Source organism: Pezoporus flaviventris, unplaced genomic scaffold, assembly GCF_033815535.1.
Source record: "Pezoporus flaviventris isolate CSIRO_AGI_PZ_B2104156 unplaced genomic scaffold, CSIRO_AGI_Pfla_v1 ptg000002l, whole genome shotgun sequence".
Taxonomy (NCBI): Eukaryota; Metazoa; Chordata; class Aves; order Psittaciformes; family Psittacidae; genus Pezoporus; species Pezoporus flaviventris.
Genome location: NW_026892550.1, coordinates 71,475,839 through 71,495,261, shown reverse-complemented (window position 1 = coordinate 71,495,261; position 19,423 = coordinate 71,475,839). Strand labels below are relative to the sequence as shown.

Sequence of the window (19,423 nt, the reverse complement as noted above, 5' to 3'; positions counted from 1 at the left end):
AAGCACTTTGTCTATGCTACTTTCACTTAGTACAGTTTTAAAATCTTGAACTTCTGGAGGAAGGAATTAACTCTCCCAGCAAAGGACTTGTAACACTCATCACATAAAAATCTCAAAAATTGCAGTGAAATGTAAAGACTACACATAGTTCATTTGCCTTGCTGATGCTCTAGACACTGGGGTGGATTTAATTAAAAGGGAAATATTGTTTTTCCTCTCCTAGCTTCAGAGCTTTAAAAGAAAACTTAGGTACTTCCTGCCTTCTTTTTTCCTCTAACTGAATATAAATGGGAAGGCATGAAAACTGCAGTAAATCCAGTCACCCAAATGGCTTATAAATGAGAAATCATACCTTTTTTTTTTTTTTTTATCTTCCTAGACATCTAATATCTTTTTTAGGCAATATGAGATTTTCACTTCACTGTCTCCTTGAATATCTACAGAATTGTCAAACGTAATACAACAAACATCACAGGTGATATATGTTATTTCCCAAAGTCTTCAGAAAGCATTTGTGGTTTAGGACACTGGAAAAGGAAAAAGCAAAATAAAGCAGAAAGCAAACACAATAGTGTTGAGGATGCTTCTATCTCTAATGAGTTTTATGATATTTCCTAATATAAGTGAACTTAATTAATTCTCTCCCTTCCCCCCCCCCCCCCCCCGAGTCTTTGGAAAGATTTATTTGTTGAACAAACTTTTCATACTATTGCAAGCAAAACTTTCACTGCAAATACTTCTCAGTTTCAAAGTAGAACTGTAACAGAGATAGCCCCTTCTCTAAACCAATAAACAGAGGAAGATGTTTTTCACAAAGCAATGAAAAAGAAAGGAGTGCTCTGCTCTTGACATATCAGGTTACATGGCAATAGGCCAGCAGTTGTTCATGGAAAAATACATACTTCCAGTGAGCATTCATTCTTAAAGGAAACAAGGCCCACCCTATTATATATGGCTAACAGAATATATAAGAACATCTTCCAAGACAGCCTCCTACTAGTAGCTATCTCTATAGCCTCACCCTCTAACTCCACACTTGACATTTATTTTGAAGAGATATATTTGCTTTTGAGGGGAGGAATAGTTGGAGGGTGACAGAGAGAAAGAATGAAGAAATATGCCATCCTGTTCTACCAGAACATCATGTAGACAGTAATCCACCTGCACTGGTGAGTATCATGATGGACCAGCTTCTCACAGAATTGATCTCCTATTCCATTCATATTTTTCAGTGCTTTTTATTACTAATAAGTTAGCACTACTGACACATGGTCATGACAGACAACAGGGAAAAAAACCAGCTGATTTAGTGTTGGTAAAGTAATTTGAAATGTATTTATAACAAATGCTGTGATAAGAAGTGATTCTCCAAGTCATGGGGACAAAATACAATATTATATATGTAACAGTTCTTCACCTAACGAGCTATTTTTTGACTATACAGTTCAAAATTACAGCATAGATGAGGGGGAAACCAGAGACAATCTACTGAAATAAAAATGAATAGAAATCAATCAATCAAATCAAATCAGATTAGAATTACAAACAGCATGTATTTACCAGAAAAGCCACACATACAGAAAACCTATCTCTCTGTTACTCCCAAAGAATAACAACTCTTACGGGTAAAAACATGTAGCTTTGTTTTACCACTTTTATCTGCAGGCCTCCTCTTTTCAGAGCCATTTGCTATCCACACTCCTTCTTGGGATCCCCTTTCCTTTTCTCCGTTTGTGAGTATCAACTTCTCAGGTCCATTACTTGTGTTACTGAGCGTACCTCCATAATGAAGGCAAGCACTTTTTCTTTAACATGGAATCAAGCCCTTTACTAAGAACTAGAGAAATACATTAATTATGAATGTGGTTGTCTTATTGATTGTGCAACTGTCACAGCTTTAAAGCACCTTGTAAGGAAGTTATTAAAGTTCTTCAGGTGACACTTGTGCCAGTAACACATATCATTTCCAAATGCACTTCTTTTCTTTAAGATGTAACAATACAACCAAGAAACACATTTAGCACACGTGCCTTTCAGGCATCTTAAAAGTTAAAGCTGCTCACTTCTACTGAAAGAAGACAACCATCAACTAAACACAGAGTGAACTGATTACTAATCCTTTCTGTGCATTTTTCTGTGCACAGTCAGCTTTCGTATTTAGCGTAGCTATTCTCACTGCTGGTTCTAATGACAATGGTCCATGAAGAACAAATCTTGAGGTTTGGCCACTGGTTGTTTTTACTGAGTCGACACTTAAAAACAGCATTGGCAAATCATCTCTAACTATGGACGCAGCTGAACACTATTCAACTCTCCCTACACAGCAGTAGCTATATCAGCAATAGGCTGAGTATTCGTAGAGATTATGGCTAGGAATTCTGGGCCCATGTGATGTGAGCACACCTGAGCTGGATTCAGTTCACACTTAGGGTATAATAGCATTGTTGCTAGAAAACATTTCCATATTTGTTTATTGTTGAGAACAGTCTCTATGTAATCAGTAAAACAGTATGAATTAGCTTGGAATATGAATCAGAAGAATGCAAGGGAGCTCGCATTACAGCTCTAGTAATTCAAGGACTCAAGATGATAAAAGCCAACCCTATCTTAAACTGATGCAACAAGAAGATTCAACACAATCTCAGACCCAACCCATGCCTCTGCGTAAGTTGGTATCACTGTATCACGTAAATTCCTGACCAAATATTAGGGCAAATTATATATAAAAAAACCCAAACAACACACACAAAAAATAAAAAAACAAACCCCAACCAAAATCTATAAATCTATTTAGGGTGGCATATTAAATACTGTAAGGCTTTATTTTTGTTTAATAAACTATGCTTTAAAAATAATAATGTTGCATTCTTCTATCTATGGTTGCTTGTTTTTTAAATGTATGATGCCAAGAGGATTATACTTTTACTGACAGAAATATAAACCATCTTAATTACCTTCTTAGTTGTCTTTTTTAGAACCTGCATGACATTTTCATTATACGTAAATGCTTGTGTACAGAATGTCACTTATATAGCCTTTCTGAATAACAGTAATTTAACCTATGCAAGGAGCAGAAGTAGTAAAAAATGACAAGATGTTATCTTTAACCTCAATTAGAGTTGAGTTAGGCTGGAACAGATTGGACTTTAGAAATGTAGCTGCTGTCTAATAACACTAATGCATGTTTTCCATGGATTGCTGGCAGCACAGCTAGTTCTTCAGGTGTTCATTATTTGCTTCTTCCACTGCTTGAAAAGATAATGTACACATAATACAAGGACATCCATGGTTATCTGCATGTTAGGGCTTTACTTGTTTAGTAGCAAGAAAACCGGAGAGGATGACACATTTTTCCACTTTCCCTGGCTACATAACTTTCAGCTTGATACTCTTTAGAAGGATTAAGAGTTATGGAAATATAGTATTTCCAGAGGAGGGTATAGCAGTGTTAGCTCTGCAATTAAAGCTGGTTTTTTTTTGAGAGACAGAAAGAACTGCATCTGCTGTTACTTCAATGAGAGCATTAACAAGATGCAAACATATGAAACATACTACAGGAAAAACATAAACCACCCAAAAAGCTATTAAAAAAAAAGAAATTCTAGAAAAATTTACATGAAAGTATTCTATATATACTTAAAGCTTGTTCAGACTGCCCCAATCCTGTTTATAAACAAAGCCAGCTAATTCCTCAAATAACATGGCTAAAAACTGAAATGAAGACATGAATTGGACCTTTGCTTTTCTAAGACTATGCGGGTATGCATAATTTGTTGTTTCAGACACCCAAACCCAAAGTAATAATGCTTAGTTAAGATACATAATCACAGTAGTGAAGAAATGCTTCTGATCATATAGGAGTTCAAATTTTAGTTCTTAAGAAGTAATACTGACCATTTAATTACAGGAAAACACATTTCCCTTTAATTGTTGCCTTGTGACTTCACACATCCTTAATACTACATAATTGTGATTAATGCCTAAGTTACTTCTATTAGCAGTAATCACTGACGTAGCTGCATTTAATTATTTCTATCCCAGGTACCTGGTATCAGGCCACAGAATGATTTGTAATTAAAACCGAGAAAACCCTATTTCAGAAAGGCAGCCCATAGGCTGGATGGAATAACCTTAATGATGTTTGCAATCACTGAAAGGTTTGGGAGGGACCTTAAAGTTCCAACTCCCAGTCACAGGCAGAGACACCTTCCACTAGGCCAGGTTGCTCAAAGTGCCATCCAAACCAGCTTTAACCACTTCCAATGACAGGGCATCCACAACTTCTCAGGCAACCCATCTTGCCACCTTCACTGTGAAGAGGTTTCTTCCTTATAACTAGTCTAAGTCTTTCAGTTAAAAACTGTTGCCCCTTGTCCAGTCACAACATGCTCTGGTGAAAAGTCTTAGGGTTTTTTTGCAAGTCTCTTTTGTATATTTAAAAGCAGTGATAAGGTCCCTACTTAAGTCTGATATTCTGCCTTAGATCCCATCTATTATTATTCACAGTATTAAGATTCCTGCAGGCACAGCCAGACTCTATATGCACTGGAAGGGCTGGTGTACACTCCCCAGCAAGGAAAGAAGGAAGGACTCTATTTGTATGCAAACATGACTCTGCATTGTAACACTTCACTGCAAATTAGCTAATGTAACTATAGCCATCAAAAGCTAATGCAAACTCATTTTGTCTGACATTCACCCATCATTCTCTACTGAGCCTAACAATATTTTTAGCATTTCTGATGTACAAATATTACATGCTACACTGCCTAGTGAGCACCACTGCGTGCAGAAAGGAGACTATAGTTTTGATCTAGGCAGAAACAGCTTTTGCAGAGAAGCTCTGTATAGTCAGAAGTGATTTAGCTGGAAAAAAGGTGAATACTTTAATAAATTCTTGGTTTCTTTCATTATTTTCAAAGTATTCGCACAATACTGTTACCGACCCTTGGAAGATTCAGCTGCATTATTTTTAAAAGGATTTTAAGACATCAGAATTTTTTTTTTTTAAGTTTTCCAAATACTATTGATATAGACAATCTAGAAAATCTTGCCTTTACGTAATTCCCTGGAAGAAAAAGGAACTAAACAAAATGCTGCTGTGAGACCTTGAGAGGACTGACCTCCACTCTGCTGCAATACTGTGAGCAATCGTGCTACTCAAGCTGCTCGAATTAGGCTCTTCCTGCTGTGACAGCAGTTCCAGGGTGCATGCATGACTGAGCTTTCAGAATGAATCTTTTTGTAGTTTTTAATGTGGACCATTTGGGAACAACTAGGACTTAGGTATTCAGGATGCATTTTTTTTTTTTTTTCCCCCACTGTCCTACACAAGACAGTGCTTGGAAAAAGAGTGCAGCTGTAGCTACAATTTTCTATTAACTTGACTAATGATGTTTTTACAATACCTATGCAATATTAAGGAATCTTTATGGACCTTAAATTAAGGTGAAGAGCTCAGAAGCTGACCAGCTCCTGCTGGAGGAAAAAAGCATCTTTTAACAGTCCTGTCCTGCCTGGGTCTGTATAGCAATTTCTCACCCATGATTATTTAACATACTACACCCAAGCCCAGGCTCTCTTTCCTCCAACTAATCAGTAATAAAATACACCACCTCAGATAGGGCCCAAACTTACCCCAATGGAAGCAAATTGTGAAACAGTGACATTTATACAGGTTTGTAGGACCATAATGTAACATATCGCAGATGCACCCCACAGCTGAAACAAAACTGTGAAAGAACACAATTCTGACCAGAATAGGAAACAACAGGAATCAAAGCCAATTCTCCCAAATGTTTGGATCCAGCACTCTGAAACCAGTAGATAGTACAGCTACGATTCAAATTAGCTACTGCCTAAAGCTATTTTGGGAGTTCCTGCCCAACTTCCAGATTTCACTGTAGAAGAGTACACGCCTTTTCTAGGTCTTGTGTCATCTGCCAGCCCTACCTGAATGATTTCAAAAATTTGAGGCAACCTCAAATTGCAAATCTCAAATCAATCTTAAAAATACCTGTTTTTAAGCACTGAGCCACATCATTGATAACTCTCTCAATATTCTTAATTAATTTGTGAACCTAGTGCTGTCTGTCTCTTTACTGCTCCCTCCCTGTAACAGTAATATTTAGTCTGTGTAGCAGCATGATTGATTTGTGAGGATGGCTTGTGCTTCTTTCACCTCTGCAGTAGCCTTCCCCTTCAGACAAACCTCCCAGAATTTCTCACAAATGTCCTTCAATTGCTGATCCTTTTTGGAAGCAGTCAAAAATCCAAAAGTTATCCTTAACCACTCCAGACCTACAAGCTACATATATCAATAAAGCATGATCTATAAATTTGGTTTACATCCTTACATCAAACCTTCTCTGCCAAAACAGAAGTTTTGGCATTCAAACCTGAAATCTACCATGTGATTTGTCACAATGATGACAAGATAGTGCAGTATTACATGAATTAATTTCATGCTAGAATCCTTAGAGTAAACACAGGCAGAAAAGCTGTAGTTGTGCTAAGTCATGGCACCTGCTGATACAACCAATGACATCTGTGATTTTCATCAGGCTACTCATCCAAACGACCACTAACATTCAAAAGAAGCAGGAGCATGGCAAACCTCTCAGTCACTACTTTTAGAGGAATGCCAAAATTTTAAACACTGAATACAAGTAACATCAATGTTTTATTACCAATATCTATTTTTTCATCTTTAAACCAGATTTACAAATAGTGCTGTCTCAAAAACTCCCAGAAGTAGATCTGAAAAGGGAAAGCCACACAACAGAGAACTGAAATGCTGTTTGTTACATATGAGATGTGAGAGAACATCCCCTAGGGACTTATTTGGCTCTACAGTGGCAACACCTACCAAAGTACAGTTTATGAATAGCCAAACTTAGTCTACACCTTTGAAACTGTAGTTTTACTTGCTTAGTTTCAACAGCTGAAAATCCTGAATAGGGCAAGGTAACTGAGCTATTCAGAGGTTTGTATTAAAAACAAGTCTCCAAAAACCACTGTAGCCTTTACAAATAGAGCTTCAGAAGCCTTGCTGAGGTAAACGGAGATCGATTTTCTTTACCACCTCTTATCTTCCTCTGCTTACCTACCTATCTTTAGTGTTAAGGATTCATCTAAGTCTTAGCTTAAACCACAGACACCAAACTGGCTCTCAGACTTCTCAGCAGCAGTAGTTAAGGAACACGGTGGCCAGAAGTCATAGATGTCCCCTCTCTGCTGGCGAACACAGCAGCAGAGTAACAGGCTCTGACACTGGACATGCAGAGGCTCTGGAAGGAGGTAGAATTATTCCAGGGGGAATTCTGACCATGCAGAGAATGTGCTCAGTCTTGCCAAGGATATTGCACAGCAGTAGCAGGGTAATTATGTTTTTTTTTCTAAATGACATTTTGGTGGCTTTTAAATAAGATTTTTTAACAACTGTCAGGAATTCGCACCGAATCAACATCTATTCCCAGACTGGTAATAATACTTCAAACTTACTTTCCAAGTCTGTTACTCTTTTAAGAGATATACAGGCAAGTTACCAAACTTGACCCTAAAGATACGTAATACCTTAATTACAAAGGTACCTGGTCATAAAGAACGCAGATAAGAATCTACTTTTTGGGGGGAGAACTAGGAGATGTTAGGGGTTTTTTTGTTTCTTTTTTTTTTAAACTCATCTAACATGAAAGTTATCTTACAATTTTAACAGTCACTTTGTTTCACAAATAATTTTTATTGTGCATACATTCCTTTAATGCATCCAGAGTATTGAGACTATAGAACTAGAATCTGTTCTTAGAAAACTGTGTGACATGTATAACAGTCATGCTAAAGTAAATGTTGGGAGGGAGGTTCAATAGGTGGCTGCAGATGGGATACGTTGTTCTCTGGTGCTGCATTACCCTGGACTTGTGGAAAGTTTCTCACAGCAGAATATGAAGAACTATCTGCACTCTGTGCCCTTAAGAAGGGAAGGAGTGGGGCAGTGTGAGACCCTTGAGTTCTTTTTATTACTTTGGAGCACAGAGGACCATATGGACTTGCCCATGAATCTCCTAGTCCAAATATTTCAAGAGACAGACTTTTGTTCGTCTCTTGAAATATTTGTATAGACAGATATACAAGATACAATACTGTGTTAACACACTGTTAACTTCTATAACCCTCTATTCTTTCCAACAAAAGACAAGCACCATCAGTTTAGGGTCTGTGCAAGTGTGAAGTACTTCCTTTACTGAATGTGCAAAATCGGTTCTTTGAACTTTGCAAATTTGTTGTATGTGGCAGAGATGTCTACTACATAAGCAATGTGAGCATGAAATCATGAAACCAGGCCCCTGAGGCAGCAGTACCACAATACTCTTTATACAAAGAGCTTCACTAATGAAAATTAAACAACAGTCTTCATTATCTACCACCAGCTTGGCTAAATAGCACTTTCTGGGGTTTTCCTTGTCCTAACAATAACACCTATTATTTCCTATGGGCATGAATGGTCACCTTTCCTTGACAATTTATATAACAGAGTTTTCATATTTAATACTATGCAATAACCATAAAACAGATTTGGAACAATCAATATAAAAAATATTTTATTAAAAAAAATGGGCAAAAGCAACCCAGAATCCCACCTGCAATTCTCAGCATGACTCTTTTAATAAAATGGTTAAGATCTATGCAAGCCAATGCTGCAAAAGATAAATTTGAAACACCAGAAATCTGACTAAATTCTAAAAGGCTGAGAGCATTGTCTTGAAAGGTAAGAAATTGGTACAGACTCTGACTTTAAAGGAAAGGGTGAGGACATCCTAGGAGTGTATGTCCGTAACTTGCATTAAAACTCAGTATGTTCCCTATTACGTATGCTCTTTGGATGCTGTCACAAATCAGAGTAGCAAGTATATGCCTAATAACATACCAAGGGATTATGGGTTCATATAATTTTTTTTTTGTTATTTCAAAGCATTATTACTTACCAACTTTATAGCCACATCTCTAAGACCTCAATGATAGAAAAAACCTAACATTTAAAGGTCCCTTCCAACACAAACTATTCTATGATTCTGTGAAATGTCAGTAGGTATTATTTATGTTCATAGAGTTGTGTTCTTTGCTTAATAACCTTTCATTGAACAGGTATAAACACTACATAATTATTCTATACAGCCATAGATAGTGTGAAATCAAGGATTCTCAAAGTCCTGTCTGGGAGGACCAGTACTGTGTGAATGGAAAGCAGGCTTTTAACAGCTCACATGACTGGTTAATGAGTGACATTACACAATGTAAGCTGTTTGTAAAACCTTGAAAAGTGTAACTTCCTGGTATCCAGTATGGAGTGAACAGCATTTAATGGCATAGTGAACTCAGAGACAAGGAAGGGATACAACAGAAGTGTTTAAAACTAATATAAAAAAATAAAAATATCCCATTCAAATAGAAAAATATTAAAAAATTGTACAAAATGGGCAGGGTTTTAAATTTCAAGTGCATGTTGGATTATTAGATTCTCATGATTATTCTTTAGACTCCTAGACAATGTATACAATTTATATTAACAGGAAGCACAGGTAGAATTAAGGAAAGAGAAAGCTTATAGAGCTCCACGGACAAAAGCAAGTAAGGAGTTATTGGCACTGCCCTGACATCAGCCCTCTTCCTGAAAGGCGCAATTTCATTTGTTCATGTGATAAGCATCACAAAAAAGTGTTTCTCTGTAAATATACAAAGTAACTTTGAAAGAGACTTTGGAACGATTAAAATACAAAACATACCAAAAAGTGAAAGAAAGCTGTATCTTGATTTTGAATTAGATTAGAATGATATCTTCCAAACAGCACTTTAAAGGTCTCATGTAGTCAACAAAATCAATGGCCAAGTTTTCCACACATCTCGTCTGTCTTGGGATGCATCTGACCTGTGGAGCAAGTTGATGACTGCTCTTAAACTCTGCAGTTCTGCTCTCCTTGCTGTTCAGCTGTCTGCTCTAGAACTGTGCCCATGTTCCTTGTTCTTCTTTCAGCAGAGAGTGGGGTGTTACACACGCTTGGTATGCCCTCTGGGCCTGTCCTGAGGTACACACAGATATGGCCAAAGGATGCCCCCACAGTCAGACTGCCTGAATACTGTTCCAGGTTTCCCCACTGTCACAACATCTTCTCAGAAACTCAGGATTCTGCCCTTTAAAGATTAAGAGGTCAAACTATTGATTTACAGATTCAGAAAGGTGAAATAATTTAACTGGAAGTTCCTAGCTCTAGTACTATTTTAACTATGAATAATGGTTAAGTCACATTTACCTGTGCTAATGCATCTATTTATTATAGCTATGTCAGACAGCCAGACCTTAAAGCATTAAAGCCTAACTAATTTGGTCCTTCCATGTCACAGGTCATGAATCATTAACAGAATCACAGAACAGCTGAAGTTGGAAAGGACCTCTCTGTTATACTCTTGACACCTTCTGAGGGTACTTTGCGTCACTCTCTCCAGTATGCCCATGCCACTCTAGACACAGTACTGCAAGTGTGGCCTCACCAGTCCTTAACACATTGGAAAAAGCTGCTACAAAGGCAGTAACAGCCCTGCACAGGAAATGTGTAAAACAAAGTCAACTTTTCTTAAGGCATTCCAGGACAGAGAGGCTTTTCTAATACCACAGAAGGTTACCATTGTCTGACTTAAGTTAATAGATGATTCTTGGACATACTCCTGACACAGATTTTAAATACAGTTAAAACCAAATTGTTCCTTATCTGTACAGTTCAACAGAGAAAGTCTGAAGTAACACTGTCACATAAAGTATCTTCCTAATAAAAAAACTTTTAAACCTCTTGATTTTTTCATTTGGTCACTTTATGCTTTAAACAAACAAATCCCATTTAGTAGTTAGAATATGAAGTACTTGCATCATCTACAACAATTTGATGCACTATCACTTTTTTGGGGGGAGGCAGGAGGAGGAGAGTAAGTACCATTCTTATGTGAAATACTCTCAAAAAATAAATTGCTGCAGCAGTTTCTAAAATTATTTTATAGACTACAGTTCTGCAGAGAGGTGAACCAAAAACTCAATATAAAACCAGTGAGGCTAATTAAGCACTGTGAACAAGGCACTTACGACACAGAATTTCAGTCTCACCTGAAAAGCCCTGATACGGACCATATACTTCTCTTACAAAAGATTGGATGACTAAGCTAGTGGTGGCACACTGGGAAGACAGTCTCTGCCACAGCTAGCCTGATTTATCACGTTACTCCAATTACCTTGACTTACTGTTAGGATCTCTTTTCTGTTGTGGAAACTTCAGGCAGCCTCAAGTTTGGCAGACTTTAATGAGTAAGAGAGTACTAACTCAATACATAATTAAACTTCCAAGTCCAGTGTTTTTTAAAAACATCTGTAGCAAAGCACTATGGATATACACTGGGAATATGTAATGCGAGTGATTCTCACACATCATCAGGTTAATTTCTTATGAATCAAAGCACTTTGCCTTACAGAAGTTCTTTAGCATTCTCACAAACCACCATTTTCAGATTTTACTTAAGTCAGTGAAAGTAAAAATTTGTACATACTGAATTCTACAATAATCCCAGTAACTAAAACCTTTGTTCCTTAACTTCCTCGTAGCCCAGTAATTTGAAGGTTGTGCCCACCTACTGTTTTACTTCTACTGACAGAACCACATTCTCCCAGCTGTTTTATGCTCTTCTGGCAAGGCAAAGCAGCCTTTTACCTGCCTTCTCTACCAGATGAAGTAAAAACTTTGCTTCACAAAAATGAAAGACAGGTAGAGAGAATGGGTTGATTTGTCTTGATCTTGTCACATCAGGTATACCTCTAAAGCTCCATTTGATGTAAAATGCTGTTAAGAATATTACATTTCCCAATGTGATTTAAAGTGTCCCCTCATGCAATATTTTGTTCTATAACACTTTTATTATATATGTATGTTCAACATAGAGCATTATTTGAGATACAGTCATTTATTAACAGCCAAGATATGATGACTCATACTCATCCCATGGTAAGACTTAGCATGCATCTAAGGTTCACTCAGTCTTTGAAGGCATTCAGTAAGCAGGAAGGCCCCTTAGATTATCAGTGGAACAGCAGAGATTTAAAATGTTGGATGTAGCACACACATTAAAATAAAGTCCAAGAGTTATTCTATTATACTCAGTGTTTGTGAAGTAGTAATATAAAAGGACAGTGCACTCACATTCTGAGCCAAAATTCAGAAAGTACCCTCTTCTAAGATGTTACTTTTGGAATACTCTGCTTTATCAGAGGTCCTCAGCTCACTACTACTATCTTTTCAGGGCGTATCTCAAAAGACAGACAGCAGTCAGCCTCCTGTGCCAAGGAAGGTAAGAAAGGTGTTATTTTTTTCCCAGGGAAAACATACTAGGAAACAATATTTTTTGAAAGCTTCCTGTAACTTCTTATAGATGACTTAAATGACTGTGATGGAGCTGAGATGGTCTGTGGCGTTTGTCTATGCATCCCATTTTGATGCATAATCTATACCTATACACCCCTCACACTCCCCAGAAAACCATTCTCTCCTGGAAAGAAATTATGCACATGTTACAAAACTTCCCCCATCCCTGCTGAAGTACTCACAAAGAATAAATAATGAATCTTTGACTTCTGCTCTTCAAGTTCTCACAATGTTTTGTCACATACACAAATGGCTTCCAAAGTATACTTGGGAATCAGTGATCCACATGTAGGCAAAACCTAATGCCTCTTAAACTGATGATGCTTTAGCTAGATATGCATCTAGCATAAATGCTTATCAGCGCACTGACATTTACAGAGCTGTCTGGGGGAGAATCTACCCCAGCCACTGTAAAGAGATTAAGATGGCATTGATTGCCAAAGCAAATACCATGCTAAGACACGATGAAGTGATTTTTGCCTAAAAGTAAGCATGTCAAGCATGAAGATCAAGAAGAGAATTGCCTTTACCAAGCATTTGTTGTTATACCATTAATAAAGAGAATTGCAATATTTGTTCAAATCCCTTCTTGGGATTTGAAGTGAGTTTTTCTATACAGATGACTGACAGACTAAATCACTTGGATGGTTATTTAAAACCCGGAGAAAGTTATATGGTACCCAGAGCCTGATATCCTTGAATACTGTACAGGAAATCTGAATGCTCAGCATGGCTCACATCACATGAGCTTGTTACTATGAGATTCCTTACACAGTATCACATAACAACCCTTTCCTTCCTCTGTCAAGTCTAAGAGCTAATGTTTAAAACTATGGATGATAAGTAGGTTTGTCCTTGTGGAGAGAGCCAGAGTTAAGCCTGTATTTAAGGCATACTGAGGTCATTTGGATATCTCACAAACTCCCCCTCAGTTTCATGGTTCTATGCTCAAATTGTCACCCTAGTTTCACCAGAATGTTTCAGAATGAAGGGGGGAGAAAGACTATATATTTGGATCACCTCTCAGTTAAGAATTCCTTTTTGAATATATATACATGTATCATAATACTTACATATATGAATTAGCTATAATTTGCATCTGACAGAGGAATCATAAGTAGAAAAGTTAGAATAGAATCAAGTAAAGCAAGATGGGTAGAACTGCAAGAATAGTAAAGAAAAAAAAGCAGAACAAATAAAGAGCAAGTGGCACAGATATCTTGGGTATAACAGAAAGAGAAAATAGCACAGAAACTGACACCACCACCCCCCCCCCGGGACCATGCTTAGCATTTGAGAGTTCTACTTAATATGTTTCTGTAAATGCATTTCACAGTGTTGCCCTCCCATCTTATCTTTCTTAAGGAGGAGAATAGATGAAGATATTTTCCTTATTTATACCACGATATGACCAACAACTCTAACTAAAGTGAGTCTGAAAAACTATGTGAAAAATCATAAAAAAACTTGTAAATGTGTATATACATATATAAACACATGCAAACATCACATGCCAAAGGCATAATGAGCACAGACCTACAACTTAATTGGAGAATGACATGCTGAAAACACTGTAATGTATAGTCTTACATCCATAAATCCATTTCAGAGTTCTCTTACTAAAATTACTGCAAGGAAATGTCTACAATACACACAATAAACATACAGTATTCATTGGCCAAGTTTCAGTAGACTTTATGGTCACTATATTTTCTACAGAGCTACACCAGGAGTGAAAGGCTTTTTAATACCCTTCTTGTGTTGTTTCACAAGAAGGGTGATGCTACTGTCAGTCCATAATTGGAAGTGACAAACCTTTTGTACTAGACAGAGGACACACATTTCAGGTTCATAATGAAGCCGCCTTCTTTACATTCCATTGCTATCCAGCAAAGACCTGATAGATATTCTTGTCCGTTACCACTGCTTTAAAGGTTGCTTAGAACTGTAGTGAAACTACATAGTAGAACTTTGAAGTCAATATCAGAATACCACATAGAACCATAGAATGTATGATTCTATGAATTAAAATTTATCGGACTGTCAGCGGGCAAACTCAGCACATACATTCACTCACACAAATACAGCCTAGGCCCAGACGATTTACAGGTTTTTCCTCTGTGGTTAGGAGCTTTAAAGGTATTAGTCCAAGAGTCTTTGTTTTGATAACAGTCTTTAAAAAAAAAAAAACCAAAACATTAGACAAACCACGTTAATGATAAATAATGCAAGAGTTAAATTTCCATTTCCTGCACTTAGAAAGTTTAGTGTCCTAGCAAAACTTGCAACATCCTTTTAAAGGGCAGTAAACTACTATTATGCAGAGACTTGTTTGGGTGCCCCTAACTCTGATTGTATTTAATTGTGCTGGGCACCATATACAACTCGCTAGGCACAGGAGAGAAAGGAGTACTACTGTCTGCAAATGTTTCCAGCTAAGAAGCAGCAGGCACCTGCTGTGCAACAGTCTCATCACTGACACTTGAGAGAGACAGCAATACTTTCTTATTGTTTGCACTACTTACTCAACTCCACACAGATGGTTTGATCACCACAAGCTATAACCACATATTATACATCAGAAGTCACAGGTGGCAGAAATTCAGTTTCATGTGTGCTTAGTATGCAACTTAACAGCATTTCAGCAACTGCCTACAATTCACAGCTGTAGTTCACTACGCAATCACCACATTAATCATTACACTCACACACTGTCACATGGATGCCTTAAAGTTTGTGTGCTAATTCGCACCTGATTATAATTTGGAACCAAGTTTTTGAGGGTTATTTCTAATCAACACTAATACATCATGGGTTACAAAAGACTTTGAGTCACTATTGCTATCATGTCCTTACTCCTCACACGTTGTAAAGACACTGTTTCATTATCTGCTTTGCTGACTTGACCTTTTGCCTCTGTCCCATCTGTTCCAGCAAGAAAGGAGTGATCTTTTCTGATGGCTAAGCCAAGAATTAAGATCTGGTGATAGCTCAAAGTTTCATGCTGTGAGGATACACCCTGTTTTATGACTTAAGGAAACATTTATGAGATTTTTGTCCCACAGCAGATAGAAAATGGGCTGTTAGTAATGTTACATGCCTTGAAAATAGGTAGCAAGAGAAAGTGCACCACTGTGCTTTACTCAAACCAAAGGAGGTACCTACAGCTGTGCCTCACATCTGTGCCTGGATATATATATATATACACATATATATATATCAACATAACTTTAAAGTATTATGGCAGAACTCAGTGAAGTCTTTATGTTAATAATGAATCCTATGTGTAAGTTAACATATATATATATGTATCTTCATGTCATACCATGTTGTAACAAAGAGCAGTGATTGTTAAGCATTAAACTCAGGAGTGTTGGCTCCCTACATTTTAAACGCACAGTTTACGTGCAGAGTACAAAACCAAAATAGACAGGATTTCAAACCCCTTTCTATTTAAAGAAGCTCAAGCTCATATTTTCCTCTCCAAATGCTAAAATAAGCAGCTCATACCATACTGTAGGACAAGTCTGTCATGATTTTTCTGTTAAGATGTTGCACTTACATATTGGCATACTTGCTGATCATCAGAAAACACTTTTTCCTTGATATTTTTAAGGAACCTCTGGTACTCTATAACATGGTGACAATGAGAAGGTAGTGTTATCCTGGGAGGGAGAGATTTTCAACCACCATTTTCAAGGAAGTACTTGATCCAGGCAAGACAGCAAGGGGTAACCCCATCTGTTCATCATTGCATCATTGTTGTTATTAATGACAATGAAACTTAGCTGTACATAAGCATTGCTTTTTTTTTGTTTTGTTTTGCTAGGAACCCCCTATTTTTTTTTTTTTTTATTTAAGCAGCCAAAAAATAATATTGCTCATTTCATTGGGCTGCATGTATTTGAGTTTTGTTCAGTAATCAGAATAAATAAATTATTTGTGCAGACATAATGATGTTAATACTGTTGAAACCAGGCTGTCCTATGGATACAATATGACAAATTATTTGATGGCTTGTCCTGGCATCTCTATGAACTCTCCACACATAAACACCCTTCTATTTAGCTGTTTTTAATGCCCTGACTTCACATTCATATATTCCATAATTTATTATTCACATAGTTCCTTACTTCCTGGTTCTTGGTCATTTCTATCCTTCTATCCTATAGAACTTGTTGCTTTCACAATAGGTGGCAGAAGCCATCTCTCCTGAACTTTCATGCTTGTCCTTGTTTCACATACTGCTTCTCAGCTGTGCACACATTGTTCCTTGAAAGCCATCCCTCTGAGGTGTGTCTTTTTACAGTGGAGATCACAATATCCTTGTGTCCTATTTACTATTTCATTGTACCAAAAATAAACCTAAATCACTCAAAAAATCCAAACAGTTGACAAAACAGAAGCTCTCCTCTGTCTAGCCTTAATGCACACTACCCTGCTTCTAGAGCAGACACATGGTTCCACTGGTACAGATCCACCTGCTTATCTGACTATAATACAGCAATCATTTTATATAGAATCATAGATCACTTCTTAGTGTTCATTATATTTGACAAAAAAATCCAAATCAAAAATGCAACACAGGGATGCAGCCAGTTAGTTTCCAAGTATGAACTAGGCTGGAGAGCAATCTGAGGAAATGCTCCTGAGCATTATTTTCAGCAAAGGAAAACGAGAACAGACACATTTACCACAAAAAGTTTACCACAAAAAGCAAGTACTGAAGCAGACACAATACCCTAACTCCTTTATCTCCTTGCGAGTTCTGACCACTAGATGGTGCTTTCAAGAAGAATCAAATTGCAAAAGTCTAAATACCAGTCAAGGTCAACATGCGACTATGGAGAGAAAAAAGTACGACAAATCAAACTAGATGCGCATCTCACACACCATTAAACTACTAAACGTAAGTTTCTGCTATGACGAGGCCACAATGCGGCCACAATGGGGTTCTATGACACAGAAAGGAAGCCTTAACACACACTGTCATCACAACAGGGACCTGACCAACCACAAAGTATTAATAAATATTCCTAGTTCTTAACTGTTTTGAACAAACAATACTGGGACATGGAGAGAAGAAAATAAACTAGTGCAGTCTCTCAGCAAGTGGATGTATCCCACTGAAAGTGACCTCAAGCCATCTCAGTTACCACCTGTCATATTCTGTCTAATACTGGATCATCATGCTGAGCAGTCTTGGAAAACAGAGGAAAAAGCTGACATTTGTCCTTGTGAACAGTTAAGAGAGATTTGCTGGTTATTTTCATCATTCAGAGCCTCATCAAACCAACAGTATGAAAAGCTTGGCAACTGCTTTTGGAATGATGCGGCAATAATATTTTTAAAAAACATCTAATATTGCTGTGCAGATATAGAACTCAGCTGGTTGGAAGCTTCAAGTCGTATTGCTTCATGTAGTGCTTTAATCAGGTAATGAATAGAACACAGCACAGAAAAAAAATATAATTTTAATTTCAGCCTTTGCACAGTCGTACTGTTTGTTTAAGCCTATTCAACTGAGATTCCTTGCACTATACACCCCGGATGCATTCCATTTGAAACAATGGCATATTTGAGGGAAGTACCTCTCACAAAGAGGTACTGATGAACCAGAAATCAGAGTCTGGACAAATGACCATTTTTCTATAAACACAGCTCTATTGTTTCAGCTTTTCTTCTCCGATGGGATAAATATTTCATTATTCAAAGCACTGGCTGAAAAGCAAACGACACATCCCCCTTCTGCCAACAGTCTTTCCCTTGTACTCTAGAGAAATGCAACTCAATGGTTTACATGACTCCACCCTTGCAATATTTGTAATTTATTTTTTTTTTACTTGTATCTTGTCCACAAATAAATTACTGTGGAGTTAAAAAAAAAAAACAACCCCAAAATAGTTACCTGCTTCTCTGTGACTTAGATCCATGAAAGCCCAAGCCTGTTAACATGTATACAGTGATTTCTGTGACCATTTGCCCACCGCACAATAATTCCAGTTCACTCTTTCCATTTGCCTCACCTCCACTTCTGGTCATGCCCTGCTACTAGCAATGCCTAATCCTAATCAGTCAATGCATTGCAACCACCAGTTCTGTCTTTTGTCTTTTTTTTTAATTCCATCCCTCAAACCACATCCTCTGCAATAAGACTTCCAAATACTCAAATCCAGATCTGACAGTTCTGTAATGGATTTTGGTACATTCCTCCATTCACAGCACACACACCCAGAAATCTCAGCTCATAATCATGTATGGGGCTAAAAAAAAAAAAAAAAAAAAAAAAAGCAAACCCATAACAACAACTCTCACCACAGAGAAAGGAAAAATTACATTATCTGCAAAGTGATCCAGCTTTGCTATACCTTACCAATGAAAGAACCAACCTTTCAAAATTGCTGGTAGAACTACAGAGTAAAAGGAGAGATTACTCGTTGAATGACAGATTGTTCTTCCCTAAACATACACTTTTGATTGGCTACTGCTCAGTCATTCATACTAGATTAATAAGGTAATGGGACAAATGAAAGTGTGACAGGTCACTGCTCCAAATATCATGATCCTCTTGCATATATTTAACAAAGTCTTGGAATGAAACTAAGTAAACTCAATTTCCCTTAGCAAAATGTTCAATATATCAATCAAGGTTCCCAAGAGGGCTTTAATATAAATGCACATTGTGAGAGACACTTAATAGCTTCAATTAAATCACTAAAGGTTCACCAAAGGACAAGGTCCTGCAAAGTAAGAGCATTCCTATGAGGGGGAAACCACAGGAAACATAGCATTACATAGCATCAACACAGGGCAGAGGAGCTAGAAGATTTCTGTACTGAGAAATGGTGTGGCTGCTCTCCCCACGAGTTAGGGCCAACACATCTATGTTGGCAAGTACCTATCCATGCTACTATTCCTGTCCAATTTTGATTTCCCTGCTAGTTCATAAGCACAGAAAGGGTTACATA

At 37.4% G+C, this 19,423-nt stretch overlaps 1 long non-coding RNA gene across 2 annotated transcripts in view; it reads right to left on the bottom strand.

Moving 5' to 3' along the window:
- LOC133263348 (uncharacterized) overlaps positions 1 to 19,423 on the bottom strand; it is a 56,755-nt gene that overhangs the window by 25,577 nt on the left and 11,755 nt on the right. The window contains exon 3 of one of the 2 annotated variants that reach the window (XR_009741474.1): positions 6,664 to 6,759. The exons of the other annotated variant lie outside the window; for it this stretch is intronic. This is a non-coding gene — a long non-coding RNA (uncharacterized LOC133263348). Of the gene's footprint in view, positions 1 to 6,663; positions 6,760 to 19,423 lie in introns of those variants that run through there. 2 annotated transcript variants of the gene reach the window in all.